The sequence below is a fragment of the Pinus tabuliformis genome, chromosome 8 (genome assembly GCF_031772625.1).
Source record: "Pinus tabuliformis cultivar Carrire ecotype Pingquan chromosome 8, CPIR1, whole genome shotgun sequence".
Lineage (NCBI taxonomy): Eukaryota > Viridiplantae > Streptophyta > Pinopsida > Pinales > Pinaceae > Pinus > Pinus tabuliformis.
In genome coordinates, this window is record NC_142294.1 from 491,351,693 (window position 1) to 491,371,738 (window position 20,046).

General features: G+C 38.3%; 1 protein-coding gene across 1 annotated transcript in view; it reads left to right on the forward strand.

The window, feature by feature from the left end:
• Positions 1-20,046, forward strand: part of LOC149236221 (mediator of RNA polymerase II transcription subunit) — a 211,063-nt gene that overhangs the window by 46,304 nt on the left and 144,713 nt on the right. The gene's annotated exons all lie outside the window — the stretch shown is intronic.

Sequence of the window (20,046 nt, forward strand, 5' to 3'; positions counted from 1 at the left end):
TCAAACAAATGGTTCTTTGCAAAATTTTAATGAAAAATCCCCTTAAAAAAATCGTCGTATCTCTGCAAAAATAATCCAAGGGTTAATCACTTTAACACCAAGTGAAGGATAAAGCCTCTTATGCTTGCGGCGCCCTCAAAATTATATTTTAGGTCTGCAAAAGTCGTTGGAACCCCGGGTTATATTTTTTTTTGAAATCGGTTTGAGAGAAATATTTTATAAAATTTGTTTTAAAATGAAAACCCTTTGAAAATTTTGATTTAGATGCAAAGGAGAGCCCAAAAATGCATGCGGCTTGAAGATACACTCCAAACAGATAGAGGGCTTCCCAAAATTAAATTTAAATGCTAGAAACCCTAGCAGTCTAGAGGAGGAAAGGGTTAGGCCTTTTTCTCTTCAATCCCTCCACTTGAAAAACAATGTTATCAAAAAATCCAAACCTTTGTCTTAAGATCTGCAAGGGAAGAAATAGATAATCCAAAAATATATACAAGATCTACAAGATGAACAAAATTATATTCAAAGGGTTAGTCGTAGATATATACAAAAATTATTTACAAATTTACAGATCTACTAGATCTAAGCAGTATGAGTACAACTCCGCTCCTTGATCAATAGAAATAAGCTCTAGTTTAGCTAGATCTATTCAATAAAAGCACAATAGTTGAGAAAATAGATTAGACATAAATAATTTTCACGAGTTATGACCAAGAAACCCCTGCAAAATTTGTTAGATAAGTCCTTTGTGGTAACCAAAGCAGGGTCTTCAGCTTCTATTGCTTGAGTAGTTGGTTAGTTCAACCGAGAACGTCCCCAAGTGCTCAAGATCTGAATCACAAGATGGTTTCTACACACTTTCAAAAAATGATTGTTAGATCTAAATGGGATTGGATAGTACAATAAGAGGGAAGTCTAGGGGTTCAACCGAAAACCCACTAGATCTGCCCAAATCTAAAGTATTTCTCCAAGTCCAAATACCAGTGCAAGATAATTATACACTAATAAATCCACAAAGGCAAATAGAAATAACAATTAATAGCACCAATAAAACATCTACACACTTAAGATGAAATTTGTTAGGTCACAAGGAATTAGATAACACAATGAATCAAAAGATCTAGAGATACCTGCTAGATCGATTAATTCAAAGTGCTTCTCTAAATTCAAGAACTAATGCAAGATACCTGTGCAAATAGTAAATCCACAAATGGCTAGTGAAAGAACAAATTTATATTTTTACTAGTAGAGCATTAAGAACACATTCATTTTTTTTACCATAGAGAGCTGAAGGGGAAAACTACCATGAATTAACTCCAGAGACTTCGTTATATTATTAAAAAAAATATGGAGCTTCCTTAGCCAAGAGCTCGATTAAAATGATCCAAGATATTACAATGAGGAGCTTAAAGCTCAATTTATAGAAAAAATGAGAGATTTAGATCCTTCTCCAAGTGAAAATGGCTAGGTCCAACGAATTGCACAAATTTGACTTGATCCTAGGAGAAAACAACTAGTTGAAAGCTCGATCCATGCCAGATTAATCTCGTCCCTTGATTGATTTCGATTTCCCTTGATGATGGAGTTGGATTGACCAAAAAATTTGATCCTGGTCAAAAAAATAATTTCCAATTTTTCTTCTTGAAATCTTCTCATTCAACTTAACCAACTTGGACCGTCTCATTAAAAAATCGATTTTCTTGGAGAATAATTCCTTTTGTGGACCAACGAATTTTTGTGGGATTTTTCCTTGTTTAAATCGTGGAGATTCCTTAATGTTTTCCTTGATTCCTTCCTTGTAAAGTCCACAACCTTTTTTAATTATTTTTCACTTGGAGAGAATTTTATCTTTCTCTCATTTTAATTTTCTGACTAATTTCCGGCTAATTATTTGCCATTTTTTGCTGGAAAATGAAAATAATAAAATGAGGGCATAGACATATTTTTCAACCCTCAAAGTATGTCTGGATAGAAATATGAGGTGTTGAGGTCTAATTTTGATTACTCATACCGCCTTCAACTTCTATAGAGATTAAATTTTACAATTTACATCAAAATAATTATTAAAATCCTGACCAGTGGGAAATTTTGATAATTAAAATAGACACTTAGACACAAACAAATTCCGTGAGACTTTAGACATGATCTAGTATGGCATATTACATCGACTTATACACTAGGACTCACTTAAAACTTCACCATCAAGCCCCACTCTAGCTTTAGGGTATGTGGGGTTGAAAAACATAACCAATTATTTGATGTTTAGAAAACATAAATAATTAGCTTAGGAAAAAAAACTCCCTAGAGTGAAACTCTCTAGCAAAAATCATAAGCTTACCTAAGTGTGTTACATGGCTCAATTTCATCATACTAGAACATTTTTACAATGACACCATAGGGCCACAGAATTTGGATTACATAATTCTGACAATCTTCTAAAAGATGATGATGATCTTCTAGACTTCTGACTGCTTTGACCATGAAAAATGTACTTTGCATATGGGGTCTTTGCTAATCATCTAGTTGACACTTGAGTGGTCAACGCACAGATTGAACTTGTCATGTAATAAAAAAGAGGACGAAATCTTTCTTATATATAGTCATTCAGGGGAGCAAAAAATTGCCTCAAGAAAACCGACTTATCATGGCAGTGTCGACTTGGTGTAGGAGGAAAAAATGACACAAATTAATATTTTTCTTTTATTACTAACAGTCCAAATGGGACTTTAATATATGACAAATATTCTTCTTGACTCAACAATCCCTAGAAGCATGAAGAACATGCTTAACCTAGACTTGAGCATGAAACCCATGCTTGAACAAATAAAATTCTTTTTCTTCATTTACATAAAATACAAATTGATATGAAGACCAAACCTAATTACTTTTGCAACACTCCCCCTTAACTAGGGAGGTATTCACAATGACTTAACAGGTCTATCTCAAGTTGAAATGTTCACATAAGAAAGGATCCAAATTGATAAGCATCAATGATGATAGTATCATCATAGCCAAGGCCTTGACAGGTACACTCTATCTCTCCACAAGATCAAAGCACATTGATGGGAGGCATTTCATGGTACACCACGTCGCCTCACCGAGGTACATACCCCACCTAGGATACCTGGACTCTGTCTACCAGACCATTCTTTATCTAAGTCCATGTACTTGACTTTGTATCTCTATCCTAATCCATCATAGTCCAAGATGGAGGTCTCAAGAATGTCCGTCCAAGATGCTTATACAATCCACCATTCTCCTTATCCATGTCTATGTACTTGACTTAGGATATCAATCCTATTCTGTCACAGTACTCGACACAAGGAGAACCCATGTACAACCTTACTCCCTCTCAACCTGAGAGTAGAAATCCATGCTTACTCCCTCTCAAACAGGGAGAGTGCATCAACAAGCCTCAACTTGTGTCGAAAGTATTCAAACTTCCCTAACATTAGCTAACTGCATTGTTGTAGCTTTCTCAACCAACCCTCTTATCACTAAGTTTGCTCATCTTGCAACTTCTTGAATTAGGGCTCCAAATGTGCCTATTAACAATCTATGATCCTGTACTTGAGGGTTTCACCTACTGCATCCTGAACTGTGTCCAACATTACTTCTTGCACTTACACTGCTTTTTGCCTTGAAGATAGTCCATCATACAGTTCCTTCAATTGACTAATTATCATAGTACAAGGTTAGCCAATCTATTGTTCAGTCAATCTTGAACATAACTTGGCTGACCTTTCCAATCAGTGTCTATCAGTCAACACAGATCCATAAACTCAAATAAATTTTCCCTCACACTAGTGGTTTGACCCTCAAACCACAAATCTAGGGCTAAAGGATCTGCCCTTTTACAGTCAATACTTTGACTGATCTAGGCTCCTCATAACACTATTGCTCATTAGCTATGAGCAGACTTCCAATCTTCTCCATCAGTTTGCCTTTTTAGCTTTATTACACAAGCCCATCTTAGCTGCCCATCTTCTCATTCTTTGAAGATATTTCTCTCCTTAAAATTGTAGGTCGACTTCTCTTCATCCTTAAGTGATAACAATACTGTGTATAGGGCATACCCTTAAGTTGTACGTACCATGGAAGGAATCCTCGACAAGTGTACAAACCACTGGTGTTTAGATCTTGAACTAACCTTTTGTTTCCTCTTCACGACAGTCCACAACATACTTGCTTCTACTCATCTTTCTGCTTCATAATGCGTCCATATTTCCATACAAACCCTCACGCTTTCTATTTCCAGATTGGTGATCTTGTTGCAAAGATAGTACCCTATTGAATGATCTCAACCTTTCCATTTTACGCAAATCGAGATCATAGACTTTAGGGACTGCACATGCTAGGAAACTACCCTAAATAGGGTTCGATACTTCAATCCTCATTACTTTAGAACATAACCAATAAACCACGTCACTTTGCATTAGTTTTTCCTTGAAAGCGTCCTGCAAGGCCTCCAAACTACTTCAGATCTGAGCCTAGTCTTAGGTAGCCACAAACTAGCAATGATCTTCTCCTTGGATCTTGATCTCATGTGTAATTGCTTCTGGAGGATGCACCCTTGCACTAGCATTCTGCTAGGCATTTCGACCATCCTAAATAGGCCTTATAGCCTTCCTACATGTGAAAATTTCTGAATCTAACAAGTCAGAAATCCTACTGCAGTAAAGTGATTTGCGTTACCTACTTGTGTTCTTCATTTTAACAAGTTATTTTAAGAATTATTTAGAAAATATTAATGCAAATACACTGCAGCCTACACCAAACAGATCAAGTTCTGAAAAATAAATGAGACAATCACACAAAGGACACACTGATTTTTGGACTAAACGTCTTTGGAAAAACACAATGCAGGAAAACCGGTGCAGCGGCTCTGAGGATTTTCTATTATTAAGCAGTAGTTCTGAATACAAATGCTAGTTGCCCTCCTGGCAAACCAGTGACAGAGAAATACAATGGCGGAAAACCTGAGTGAGTTTTACCTCACTTCACTTGGAAAATTTCGGTTGATCCGATAGCAAAACTGGCTAGCCCTGGCTACTTCTGCGCTGGCCCTGCGTTAGCCCCACAGGCTTTGTGTCAGTTCTTCTGCCCACTGCGTCAACTTTCTCGGCTGTTTCGACAGTTCCCCAACAGTTCCGACTTTCTGCGTGGAAGGTAACTTTCTCCTCTGCGCTGGCCCTTTTGGCTCTGTGTCAAGGCTGCGTGGGCCTAGACTTGCCCAGCGTCAGTCCTCCTGGCTACTGCGCTGCCTCCACAAGCTTCTCTCTGCCTCTCTGTCAGTATTCCTGAACTATCCCTGCCCCTTAGCTGCAAGATCTCCCCAATCGATTTTCCTCCTGAGAACTTCTCACCTCAGAAAATCGATTTCCTCAATCTCTCTGTGTGTATTCTCCAACTGACCCCAAGCCTTCTTTTATACTTTTCCTGTTGAGAAATCAACGACTGTGATCTAATCTCTAATCAACGACTAAGATTAAATTAGACTTGATCCTTGTCTCTTAGAAGCTTCTCACCCATATTTTCATTAATACCCATTAATATTTTAATTTTCCTAAGTTTAGACTTAGGAACCCCATTAAAAATATTAATTATTTTAATAAAATACAATCCGGGTGGAATTTCACCAAACGATTTTCGGTTTTAGAGATCTCATGTGTTCTAGCCCCTCCACAAAATTTTGGAGTTAGATCACATCCGATGCTACCCAAAAATCAACATTCCCTCGTAGTGAGGAATGTGCTCTAGCAATACTTCCAATAGAAGTATCACACTAATCCACAACATCGGTACTCTGTGCTACTGGTGCTCGACCTACTGCCCTCATCCACTACGCTGCTGCAATGTGTACTGCTGCCCATGACATTGCCACTGTCACTGTCACTGCTGCATCTGTACTGCAACTCCCTCTCAATATGCTGCATCATGTTGCCCATAGCATTGCCACTGCTAACTGCTGCACTGCAACTCAGTTGCTGAGAAGTAAGCCACTGAAAAGCCACCCAAAAAAAACTGACATGCTTGTCAGTCTGGATGCCCCTTGATGCTGAAGCTACCTCTTCTGCTAGCCTGTGCTGGTCCTCTGATGCTATTGCGCTGCTGTTGTATTTTCTCTGTGCCTTCTGCACTGTTGCAACACTCCACTACGCTGCTTCAGACTTTGGCGCTCTAGCTCTACCATTGTTGCTCCATCATCACTTGCACCAACTGACTCTCGTCATTCTGCTACTATCATTAAGGGCTCTCGTAGCCATATGTGATTTAGGAGTTTGGGTACCTCAAGGATCCTATCCTTTTGTAGCTCTTTCAAACTACAACTCTAAATCAACCCACCTCCCTCTTGGAGATGTGGCTGCCATCTTTGCCAAAAAATGTTGAACTGGTTCTCTTCTCCCTCTTTCGCTGCTGCCCTAGCAAAACTCGGATCTGGATTTCTTTGGCGCTAGAAATCCTCTAAGGAATAAGATCCTTCTGAATTTTGATTTCCTTCACGAAAATCCTTTTGCCAACCAGTGTCAAACCAAACCTCTCTGATATCTCTTTGCTGCTGCTTAGCACTGGATCTAGATTTCTTGGCAAGAAATCTTCTAAGGAACTGATTCCCTCTACTTTGCTTCTGCCTCACTAGGTACTGTTCTACACCAATAGAATCAACACCCCACTAGCAACTCTAGATAAAATCTGCGCTACACCCCCAGCAACTAGAAAATCGAGACTCAACAGTCTCTGCGCTGACCCAGTAACCATTGCGCTACCCTCTGCAGCAACAACGTCACCCAATAAGGCTGACACAGGCTCTGCTTGAGCCTCCCTTGGTGACTGCGTCACCCCTCTGCTCTCTTGGCCTGAAACTTAGCTGTCTCTCAGGATAGCTGTCTTCATGCATAGATTTTTCCTTTGTCCTTTCGCTGATGGCTTTAGTCCTCCTTGATCTGCAATTGCTCCGATACCATGTGAAAATTTCTGAATCTAACAAGTCAGAAATCCTACTGCAGTAAACTGATTTGCATTACCTACTTGTGTTCTTCATTTTAACAAGTTATTTTCGGAATTATTTAGAAAATATTAATGCAAATACACTGCAACCTACACCAATATACAGATCAAGTTTTGAAAAATAAATGAGACAACCACACAAAGGACACACTTATTTTTGGACTAAACGTCCCCAAAAAAACCCAATGTGGGAAAATCGGTGCAACAACTCTGAGGGTCTTCTGTTATTAAGTAGGAGTTCTGAATAGAAATGCCAGTTGCCCTCCCGGCAAACCAGTGACAGAGAAATACAATGGCAGAAAACCCAAGTGAGTTTTACCTCACTTCACCTGACAAATTCTGGCTGATTCGGCAGCAAAACTAGCTAGCCTCGGATACTTCTGCGCTGGCCCTGCATCAATCCCACAGGCTCTGCGTCAGCTTTCCCGGCTGTTCCCCGACAGTTTTGACTTTCTGCGTGGAAGGCAACTTTCTCCTCTGCGCTAGCTCTTCTGGCTCTGCGTCAAGGCTGCGTGGGCCCAGACTGGCCCATTGTCAGTCCTCCTGGCTATTGCGTTGCCTCCACAAGCTTCTCTCCGCTTCTCTGTCAGTATTCCTGAACTATCCTTGCCCCTCAGCTGCAAGATCTCCCCAATCAATTTTCCTCCTGAGAACTTATCACCTCAGAAAATCGACTGCTTCAATATCTCTGTGTATATTCTCCAACTGACCCCAAGGCTTCCTTTATACTTTTCCTGTTGAGAAATCAATGGCCGTGATCTAATCTCTAATCAATGGCTAAGATTAAATTAGACTTGATCCTCGTCTCTTAGAAGCTTCTCACCCATATTTTCATTAATACCCATTAATATTTTAATTTCCCTAAGTTTAGACTTAGATACCCCATTAAAAATATTAATTATTTTAATAAAATACAATCCGGGTGGAATTTCACCAAACGATTTCTAGGTCTTGGAGATCTCATGTGTTCTAGACCCTCCACAAAATTTTGGAGCTAGAGCACATCCGATTCTACCCAAAAATGAACACTACAATGCCCATAAATTCTTGGTATTATAGCAATGAGTTTGCTCCTCAACACGTGCCCAAAGTTGCCTTCTAACTTGATCATCTAGTCTCCCTTGTCCTATAATGAACCAACGTCATGTTTCTTCTTCTCAGACCTGAGGAAAGTGGCCTTCCTTCACTCAGCTTTCACTTGAGAAATACACACCTGTGAACGTTTTCTTCTTATAGCCCTACTAGGCCTACTCGACCTCCATACAGACTACATCTCTACAAAATTCCTTGATCAAGATGATCCCTTTCTCTCAAACTTGGCTACTTCATTGCAAGAACAAGTCCTCCATGAGCATGACTAGATTTCAAAATACAAAACCCAGCTTACTCCTTGAGAACTTGATTCTTCTTGACAAAAGTCTTGTAGAAAAGTTGCATTAGAATGGACCAGATTATGCCCTCCTTCACATGGACTACATTTCAACTTCTTCTTACATCTTCTCGGTCTTCTTGAGAGTCTTGAAGAGAATTCGTATCACTGCCAAACCTTGGAGGAGATGTCACACATCAATTGTGTAGCTCGTACTACTGTCATGTTATGCCCTCTTTGAATCATAGAACGACTTCATAGCTTGTATCATTTTACTGACAACCTTACATCAAATATTTTGTCAAATGGGAGATAAACATGATGACTTCGGATCAGTGTCACTCTTTCAAATATATCATTGTCCAAGACTATATGGCTTTCTGCATATCTAAGTGTATTATTGTCATTATTGTAGTATCTATATACCACAAAATCATCTTGGACAAACCCCTTAGAATTAACTCAGATAACTGTCATTTGTGTCTTGTATTACTGCCATAGATGACATACCTCAAAGTCTTAACTCGAATCATGGATAGAGAAGAGAACTCGGATCATATTGTCGTGCCTTCATGTCATCATGAAAGAGTGTTTTACAAAAGATTTATCTTGCCTTGCGGTCAACAACATGGATTACCATTATACTTGGATCATAGTTTTTACTTACATAGAACTTTGTATTAAGACAGGAGAGCCTCCACAGTAACTCAGATTAATAGGTTACTTGCATCCACTCAGAATCTTGCATCATTTATATTGTAACATAATTGTAGTGACTTCACATACCTTGTGACTTCACAGACCTTACATATCTTATAACAGTCCTTCATGCTTCAGGACTTTGACCTTACTTGGAATGCTTGTATCACTGGAATTCAGATCTTGTTTTGTGCCCAACATCATAGGTACCATTCCACAGTAAAACTTGCCTCCTTACCCATATAATTTTGCATTAAATTGGAAGTCAAAACGAAGAGCTTTTGATGAAGGAACTTATTGTAGAGGTATCAACTATGCTAACAAGAGTGATCTTCAAGCTGCCTTCTTCTTCATCTTAGCTCTGATACCATGTTGGAAAATTAATGTTTGTAGATTAAGATTGATTCTCCTTACTTGAAAATTACTTGTGATATTTGTTGGCTTTTTATTACTTAGTTTTACTTCTTCCTCAATCAAGTACCAAAACATGAAGATCACCTAAGTCACCTGACATGGGGACACGGGACACGAAGGACACGTGGATTCAAGTGTCCGACACGGGCACGTTGACCCCCCGGAACAAGACACATTATATATATATATATATATATATATATATATATATATATATATTATAAAAATTAGATATTTCTTACACAAATTCTCATTCATGATACAAATTCATTGATTCAAACATAGATCTTCATCTAGATGTAAGTTTTACAAAGTAACATTATGCATACAAATACAATTGTGACATATTCATCAATGATCCAATAGGAGAAAGACAAGATACTGCAATTTTCTCATTAAGTCATCAAAATCAAAATGTGTTACATAGGTAGTAGCAATGCCAATGGAAAATAGAAATAGAAAATACAAAACAACTACAAGCCTCAAGGCAATAGGTAGCTCATGAGTCATCAATCATCATCATCAAAATCAACATCACTGTCATCATCATGGTCACCACTGCTCTCCTCTACTGCATCCTCCTCCTCTGTATCCAATGTCATCTCTGCATCTGCTGGTGTGGAGGATGACCCCTCTACAATATCACCATCATCAAAAGTGACAAGCTCTAGCATTAGCTCATTAAGATCCAAGTTGGCCAATGCCAACTCAACACTGCTGTCTAAACCCATATCATCAGGAAAGACATCCCACATCTTTGTTTTTCCCTTCAACCATTCATCCATTCGCTTGTAAATAAGACGAAGGTTGGTGTGCACATACACCATTATCTCTCCCCTGGACTGCACAAACCTGATCTTCTTGAAACTATACAAATTCCCATATGTGCTCCAATTCCTATTGCAACAAGAGGATGAAGTCAGCTGAGAGATGAGCCTCATGGCTAACTGCTGTAGAGGTGGGCTTGTTGCCCCATGAGTTGCCCACCAAGAATAGGGCTTCTTAGCCCCCTTGTCTCTAATCACGTCATATCCTGCAAATCGACCAATGCCAGTGGAAAACTCTGTAAAGGCATCCTCCACCTCATCAAGGGATGCTCTATCCTAAAAAATACGCCTCAATGCATCCTTCCTCCCTATGAAATTTCACCATCCATGTGAGGGAATCTGCGGGAAGGTCCACCATTCAGCGATTCATGGATGTAGTATTTTGGGTTCAATGAGTGAGCCAAACAATGCAAAGGCGTGTGATTCTTGTCCCATCTGCTGACAAGAATATCCTGTATGGTGCTGAAGAAGGCCTCTAATGATGTTTCATAGTCAGGACACTCACTTTGTTAAATAGTGCTCCTCCTAGACTCAATCATAGAATCCCATTCCTCATAAACCTCTCCTAAGATGGGTTGGTCTATATCTACAAATTGTAGCAAAGAAATAATAGGGTCCATGATCTTAATAAGTAGATCTACCCTCTCCCACCAAGCATCATCTAACATTGTGTCCTTCACTCTTTTTGAGGCTACTTGATCCGTCTTTCTCCAAAAAGACCAAAACTTTGAAATAACCATGGCCCCAAGAGCGGTCTTGACCTCCCTCAACCTCTTCAACATGATGAATGAAGAGGCAAACCGTGTATTTGCAATCTTCAACAATGATTGATTGGTTTACTCCTTGTAGATTGTGAGGGCATTTGTATGATTTTGTACAAAGTTGCGGATATGCCGTGCATCCTCAATAATACTCCAATCCAAAGCACATGAAAAACAATAGATTTAAGTGCTAAATTCAAGGAATGGACAATGCAAGATGTCCAAATACTTTTGGATATTTAGCATCCACGATCATGCCAACAACCTTGCAAACAGGTGCATTATCTGTAATGATTTGCACACAAGAATCAACACCTACATCTTCAATAACTTTAATGAACAACTCACCCATATATTGTGCATCCTTGTATTGTCCAAGTGCATCCACTGATTTCAAGAAAACTGGACCATTCAAGGAAGACACCATGAAGTTGATGAGTGGGTGGCGTGCTAGATCTGTCCATCCATAAGAAACAATACTAACCCCATATATTGGCCATGTTGATTGAATAAGCTCAAGCATTTTGTCCACCTCTTTCTTTGCCTTAGTCAACAATGTGGTTCTCTGACCCAGGAGGCACATACCCTGATGGAGCCCCTCGAGTTAGAGCTCGACACATCTCAATAAATAAAGGTGAGCGTACAACATTAAAGGATATGAAGTTCTGAAAAAAAAATAATGCAATGGTGAGATCAAGCTCTTCCTATTTCTCTTTCTGAAAAATCTTGTCCATTGGACCAAGTGCCACAATGTATTTTTTGCTGCACGTCCCCCACTAAAACTCTCAAATGGAAATTTGTTGCCGCTTTTCCTCAAGAATGGAAGGGGATCATCATTCTTGTTTTCTTAGATGTTGCAACCACCTTTGCCATTCCAACATTGGCCTCTTTTTCCATTTCTTTCCTCTTAGCTAAAGACACCTGTGTACATGCTGCAATTCCACAACCTGGTAAAGCCAACAAATGAGATTTCACACGGTAATATGTTCTCATGAAATGACTATTGTAATAATTGCATTTCCAAGCAACATTGCCTCCTTCCTTCAACTTGTTGCCCGACTTTTGCTCTCTTGTGACATACTTCCGCAAGGGATATTTGTTATCTTAAGCCTGCTATCTTCTCTCAACATTTGAAGTTGTTGTTGCAGCCCCAATTCCAATAAAGGGAACACTTGTAGACCTTGATGAAATTTGAATGGGAGGGACATCTCCAATGGGGACATTCTTCCCCTTCCTTTGCCCCTTCCCTGCTGCCCTTGATTTAGCCATGAATGTTGTAAAAAAATAAAGAAAAAATGGACAAACTTAAAAAAAAATGCATATACAAACTGTTGTAATAGAAATGCAAAAAAAAAAAAAAAAACAAAATGCACTTATCTTTTGCTTGAATCGCCTCCAAAATGCTCCTAAACCCTTTGCTATTTGCTCCCAGACACCCATAGCAGGTGAGACAGTGAAAAGTGAGGGTGAAATGGCCCAAAACCGCCCTTTATGGGCCACGCGACACGCCAATCAAGGGGACACGTGTCCCATAATTAGGACACGACAGACACAATTGAAGGACACGTGTCCCACCGAATCGTGTCTGATTCGCTCGATTCGGGACATGTAGAGGGTTAAGGCCGAATCCGGTTTCTTAGAAGATCACAAAGACAAAAAGAACACAGTATATATGCTCCAAGCTAGGGCAAAACCCCACAATTGGGGAACACTCGAACAATCCTCTTCTTATTGAATCAAATCAAAATGAGACCTTCAAGACCCAAAGACGAAACCTCCTCCAATCACCAAGTCAGCCCTTCAAAAGTCTTCTTCAATCAAGTCAATGATGGTCAAAACTTACAAATTCTGCTTCAATTCAAAGTTTCGACCCTCTACTTCAAGTCTGCAATTCAGACCTGCAACCATTAGCTCTACAACTCGCACATAAACCCTAGCATACTTTCACGCATGAGCAAAACAGTTTAGAAATCCACGCTTTCTTTTTCTTCCTTAAGCTTCTCTTCTTCCCTTGGATTCGCTCTGATTACCTTCTTATCTTTTGCATAGACTGGACTTCCTTGTCATGTCATCAAATGAGGACGCAATCTTCCTTATATATAGTCATTTAGTAGAGCGAAAAGGGGCCTCGACAGAACTGACTTATCATGGTGGGGCCTACTTGGTGTAGGAGGTCAAAATGACACAAAAATTAATATTTTTCTTTTGTTACAAAGAGTCCAAATGGGACTTTAATGTATGACAAATATTCTTCTTGTCTCAACAATCCCTAGAAGCATGAAGAACATTCTTAACATAGACTTGAGCATGAAAACCATGCTTGCACAAATACAATTCTTTTTCATCATTTACATAAAATACAAATTGATATCAAGACCGAACGTAGTTACTTTTCCAACGCTCTCTTCTCCAAACTCTTTTCTCGAAGCTCTCCAAAGATGTAAGAATGAGGAAAAGGGGGTGAAATGCCTTTTAACTTCATCCTTTCTTTTCCCTAACTCATAATTAACTCAATTGAACCCCAAGTCTAACCTTATTTTAGTACAAAAAAAAGATTTTCCTGTGGAATCGTCTAGCACTATCTCGAAACTGACCGCGAACCAAAGAATCGTGGTTCGAGTTGACGGATCGTCGCGGTTCCTTTTTTCCTAGGAATTGTGAAAAAAGGAAGTACTGCAGTTCCAATTTTCAAAATCGTGGTTCCGCCAGAGGATCTGCTTGGGACACAAATTCGCAACCTGAACCGGTGGGGGGGGGGGGTCGGTTCCTGCAACACTGCTCTCACTATCTTGAATCCTTACAAGTAAGTGCCCAACTCAAGGACATTACTTTTGACACTCTCATGGAGAAGTTTGGATGACAGGAGAAGGCTTTTGGGAAGAGGAAGTTTGCTTCTCAGTCCCCTAAAGAAGCACTTTGCCTTCCACTGAAAGAGAAGAATTAGTCATAATGTTCTTCTAGAGGAATAGGTGGTAGAAGCAGGGGGTAATCATCTTCAAGGAGAAAAATCTGACCTCCACTGTATTTGTTGTAATATAGATGGACATGATTCATCCACATGCAAAATCCCTTGGGAAAGAATCAAGCAAGAACGCAAAGAAGGCAAAGGTAAAACACTAGATCTAGCGAAAGGTAAAGCACTTGAATTTGCTCATTATATTGTTGCCCATTACAATATTGGAGTAATTGAAGATCTGTTTCATACTTCATTTACTTCTTGGAAAGATGCATGGCTTCTTGATATAGGTGCAACCTGCCATATAACCTTTTGGAAAGAATTTGAAGACTTTAGTGACAATGTGGATGGAGCAATATACTTCGCAGACGAGTCAAGCCTCATGCCATTTGGACATGGCACCATTAGGCTTAAACTGCTTGGACTTCCTGACTTTCTTTTGCATGATGTACTCTACCTTCCAGCACTGTGGAGAAACTAGCTGGCCCTTATTCAATTCACCAACAAGGACACTCCATCCATATGATTCATGGCAAAGTAGAGATAAGGAAAGCATCAGACAACATAGTTGTCATCACTGGAATAGAGGATGAAAGACTACTAAAGCTGCATGGAACATTTGCTTGTGCACAAAACTTTGCATACAGTTCTCAGTATAGTGAAGGTACATTGCCATCTAGTCTTCTTTGGCATGCAAGATTTGGACATCTTAATTATGACAGTCTTCGTTTGTTGAAAAGAAATGGTGTTTTTGGTTTGCCAACTATTCCAAGGAAATTGAAGCAATGTGATGCTTGTATCCTAAGAAAACATAGCAAACAACCATTTCATGATTTTGCTTCTAGAGCACGTAGAAAGCTTGCACTAATTCATTCTGATTTGTGTGGCCCTATGCCTATTCCTTCTGCAAATGGAAATAAATATATGATGACTTTTATTGATGATTACACCAGAATGTGTTGGGTATACTTGTTAAAAAGTAAATCAGAAGCTTTTGAAACTTTCAGAAACTTTCATGCATGGATTGAAAATGATGCACAATCACATATTGGCTCTCTTCGTATTGATAATGGAAAAGAATATATTTCTAATGAATTTGAAAACTATTTTTGTCAACATGGGATTGAACATCAAACAACTGTGCCATACAGTCGTCAACAAAATGGTGTAGCTAAAAGAATGAACATGACTATTTTAAATATGATTTGCTTAATGATGTTCTTCAAAAATGTAAAAATGATGTTTTGGGTTGATGTAGTTCTACGTGTAGTATATAGTATATACCAAAAATGGATGTCCATCTCATGCTCTCAAAAACAAGATTCCCTATGAAATGTGGTATGGCCACACTCCTTTGGTTAGGCATTTCAAGATCTTTGATCCCCTCTACTATGCATTGATTCCCAAGGAAAAAAGAAGCAAGCTTGATGCAAGGAGTTGAAAGTGCATCTTCTTGGGATATTCAGATACCACCAAAGCATATCATCTCTACAATGAGGTAAATAAGAAGTTTATATTGTCTAGAGATGTTATTTTTCTTGAATCTTCCAAGATCGACAATACTGTTGAGCGACAACTTAATCGTTTGGATATATTTAATCATGCAAAAACTTATTATGAATTTGATAATGAGATTCCACATCTTGAAGGGGGGATCTCTATCTTGGATCAATCTATGGAATCTCCTTCTGAAGCACTGTCTCCCCTTCATGAAGTTCCAACCACTTCTTTAGATCAGGAAGACCCTTTGAGTGATGTGATTGAGAGGATTGGAGGGTAAATCTTGATGCAACCCCATCTCAATCAACAAAGCAGCCTGGACCATCTCAGGAAGATCCTCCAAAATGGATCATTAAAACACTTGAAAGTGTTCATCCTGATGAGGTTGGAAAGACAGGAACTAGAAGTTCCACCATACAAAGTGGAGGTGATGTAGATGATATGGATGTGAATTAAATTTTTTTACTAATTTTGAACCAACTTCCTTTAAAGATGTTGCTTCTCATGATGAATGGAAAGAAGTGATGCAGAAGGATTATGATGCTCTCATAAAGAATGGAGCATGGAAATTAGTGGACCCTCCATTTGGAACCAAACCAATTGGCTGCAAGTGGGTCTTCGAGAACAAGTATAAATCAGATGGCTCACTTGACAAGCATAAAGCAAGAATTGTGGCAATAGGATTTGCACAGAAAGAAGGTGTTAATTATGAAGAGACCTTTGCAACCATAGCAAAATGGGCCACCATCCAGCCTCTATTTGCCTTAGCAGCTCAAAATGGATGGAAAGTCTATCAAATGGATGTGAAGACTGCTTTATTGAATGGAAACTTGAAAGAAAATGTCTTCATGTCTCAACCATAAGGTTTTGTTGTGAAGGGACAAGAACAAACTTGTATGGCCTAAAAAAAACACCATGAGTCTAGTATGAAAAATTGACTGAGCATCTTTTGAAATTAAATTTCAAATTCTTTAATCTTGATGATGCAACTTTATTTGTCAAGAAAGTTGGCAAAAGTGTTGTATATCTTGTGGTATATTTAGATGATCTATTGATAATAAGGAACAATGAAAACTGTATTGCATCCATAAAGAAAGAATTGAAGAAAGGATTTGAGTTGACAGATTTGGGACACCTTCATTACTACTTGGGCATTGAAGTGATTCAACATCCAAGATATATCTCTCTCTCAAAAATGTACATTGGAGAATTGTTGGACAAGTTTAGCATGACCGAATGCTATCCTTTATCCACTCCAATGGAACAAAATCTAAAGCTCACATCTAAAGAAGGAAATGAATTTGAGGATGCAACTAAGTATAGACAACTTGTGGGAAGTCTTATCTACCTCACCACTACTAGACTAGATATTTCATTTGTTGTTGGAATCCTTTCTAGGTTTATGCAAAAGCCTTGTGAAGGACATTGGTTTGTTGCAAAAAGAGTTCTAAAGTACTTAAAAGGAACTCAAGACTTTGGACTCAAATATTCACAATTGGATGATTTCAGCTTGATTGGATGTTCTGATTCAGACTTTGATGGAGATAAGGAGAATGAAGTGTCTACTTCATTTTGTGTTATGAGTCTTGGATCAGGAGATGTCTCTTGGAGGTCACGCAAACAATAATTTCAAACAGATTCCATAACAGAGGTAGAATATGTGGTAGTTATAGAAGCAACCAAGGAGATTGTGTGGCTCAGGAAATTTCTTAAAGATTTGCTGGAGAAACAGGTGAACACTACTCTTCTAATTGACAATACTTTTGCAATTAAATTGGCCAAGAATCCAACATTCCATGATCGCACCAAACATATCAACACAAAATATCATTTGATTCGACATCATGTAGAGACCAAGACTATTCACCTACAACATTGTTCAACAAATGAGAAAATTGTAGACATCTTCACCAAAGCACTTGGAAGAGAAAAAATTGAAAGATTCAGAATAATGCTTGGACTCACAAACACCCCCTTTAGATTAAGGGGGGGAAACCTAATCCTCAAGGATTGGTTGAAAATGTAAAAATATGTAAATAGAGAAATTCAAATAGTTAGAATGGGAAGAGACCTTGGTATTTTAATCCCAAAGGTCACCCCTCTCCATGCATATAATGATGCTCACATAAATTCAAATCACACAATGGGGAGTTACCTTCCTGGCCTAAAAATATTTACCCTCAGTAATATTCCACCATAATCTTAAAAAAAATGATTTTGACCCTCATGGCAAGCGAAAAATGTGAGTTTGATGATTAAAAAAATGAAGAAAAAGTGTTCTTTAGCAAAGGAAAAAACAAATTTGAAAACAAAGGAGATAGGAGCACAATTGATTTCTAATAGAAGAAGAATCTGGTTGGGTTTTCCCCATGTGGGTTTTGCCCTGGTCATTGGACTTAAATTCTCGGTGTCTCATTTTGTTCTTGGCTATCTTCTATTGTGCATTTGATTTTTGTTCTATCTACAATTGCTTATCGAATATTGCAGCATAAAGAAGTTTTGTAATAAGTGATTGTTACAAATAGAACATCAAAATTTCAGCATGGTATCAGAGCTTTGGTGAAGACAAGCTCAAGAAGACAAGTGCTGTTCCAACCCACTTTTTGCTGAAATATCTCTTGTTGTTCACTCCATTTGCAACTCACTTTCTGCTGAAATATCTTTTGCTGTTCACTCTATTTGCAACTCACTTTATGCCAAAATATCTCTTGCTATCCACTCTATTTACAACTCTTTCTACTGAAATATAGCCTGGTATCCACTCTATTTACAACTCTCATTTTACTGCTGAAACTTTACTGCTGAAATTTTACTACTGGAAATTTTATCACTGAATTTTATAACTGAAATTTTATTGTTACCGTTCTTCCAAGATTTTAAGGAACCCAAGATATAATAGTAATTTTGCAAATACTAATTAAGTTGTTGCACGTGTTTAATAGTTGTGGTTTTGATACTTGTTGATGTATGCAAAAGTAAATAGTAGTTACTTCTGTTTATGCATGTGCAATAAGGCATTGTCTTGAAAAGAAATATAATGCGTGCAAGGTTATGAAAGAATAACTTATAGAAATTGAATGCTAAAGATAGGGGGATCTTGACTCCCTCACATTATATGAGAAAGGTTATAATTTTATAGGTTTTGGTAATTTTGATATTAAAGTTTACTAGCAATAGTGGTTGTAGGTACGAATCATGACTTTTGCAAAACATGGAATGATTTTCTAAACTAACCTCTTTTGCAGCGATCAAAGATGGATTATAGTTAATATCATTGTAGACAATGAAGTCAATATTTATAATTATTATTACATGCCTTCACTCTGGGATCAAGATTTGAAGATCTTTATAAAATCAATAGAAGACCTATCCATGCATTGATTCATGATAAGTAATTATCAATATCAACTGTGGCATCGAAAGCTGACTCATCTTCACTATAAAACATTACCTTGTGTGAGAAAAATGGTTTCCGAAATACCTGATATTAGAGTGGATTATGATGGAGTTTGCCAAGTGGTGTTCAAGAAGATGCATTTCTTCTGCCAATGACATATTACTTATGGACAGTGGTAACTTATAGAGGACGGATCAAGAGGGAGCTAACAACTTCCTTCAATCCAAGTCTTATGTTGTTTCTTTGTGTCACTACTCTTGTTTAGATTTATCTTTATAGACTGTTCAAGAAGATACATTTCTTTTGCCAATGACATATGACTTATGGACAGTGGTAACTTATAGAGGCCAGATCAAGAGGGAGCTAACAACTTCCTTCAATCCAAGTCTTATGTTGTTTCTTTGTGTCACTGCTCTTGTTTAGATTTATCTTTATAGACTATTGGTTATTCTTCCAGCGTGAGTATTTGAATGGTTCTTTCACTAACTTCTTGATAAGGATGCGTTCAAGAAAAACAGATCTTGAAGATCATTAAGGTGCAGAATAGTGCAGGAAGAGTAAACTCCAAGAAGAAGCTGGTGTAAGGATAATGAAGGAGCCTCTCTCACATCTAAAAAAGAAAGAAAGCCTGCCTCATCACCAGGTATACTTTCGTTATGTTTATTTACTTTGCTACTATTGCTCTTGCTCTTGTTCTAGGTTCAACAAGTACATTTGACGAATGTGAGAACCAAGTCCTTTGTATCGAGATTGAGGAAGATGTCGAGCCATCTCATGACTTGAGTGGATATGAAGTGGCAAGAGCTCAAGACTTCTGCAAAGAAGTTGGAATTAGGAAAGAGACCACATTACATATAACCTAGAACAAAATGGAGTGGCTGAGAGAAAGAATAGAACTATCGTGGAAGCAATCAAAGATTTGGTATGACATTATGCAAGTCCATGAATTCTCCAATGGAAGTGAATTCCAAGAAGTTGTGTGGTAAGTCTGCAGGCCCTGATTTGGCAAATCCTTTTGAGTACCGACAACTAATTAGAGATCTGATGTTCTTAGTGAACACTAGACCAGAGTTACGTTTTGCAGTCAATACTCTGAGCCAATATATGATTAAGCCATA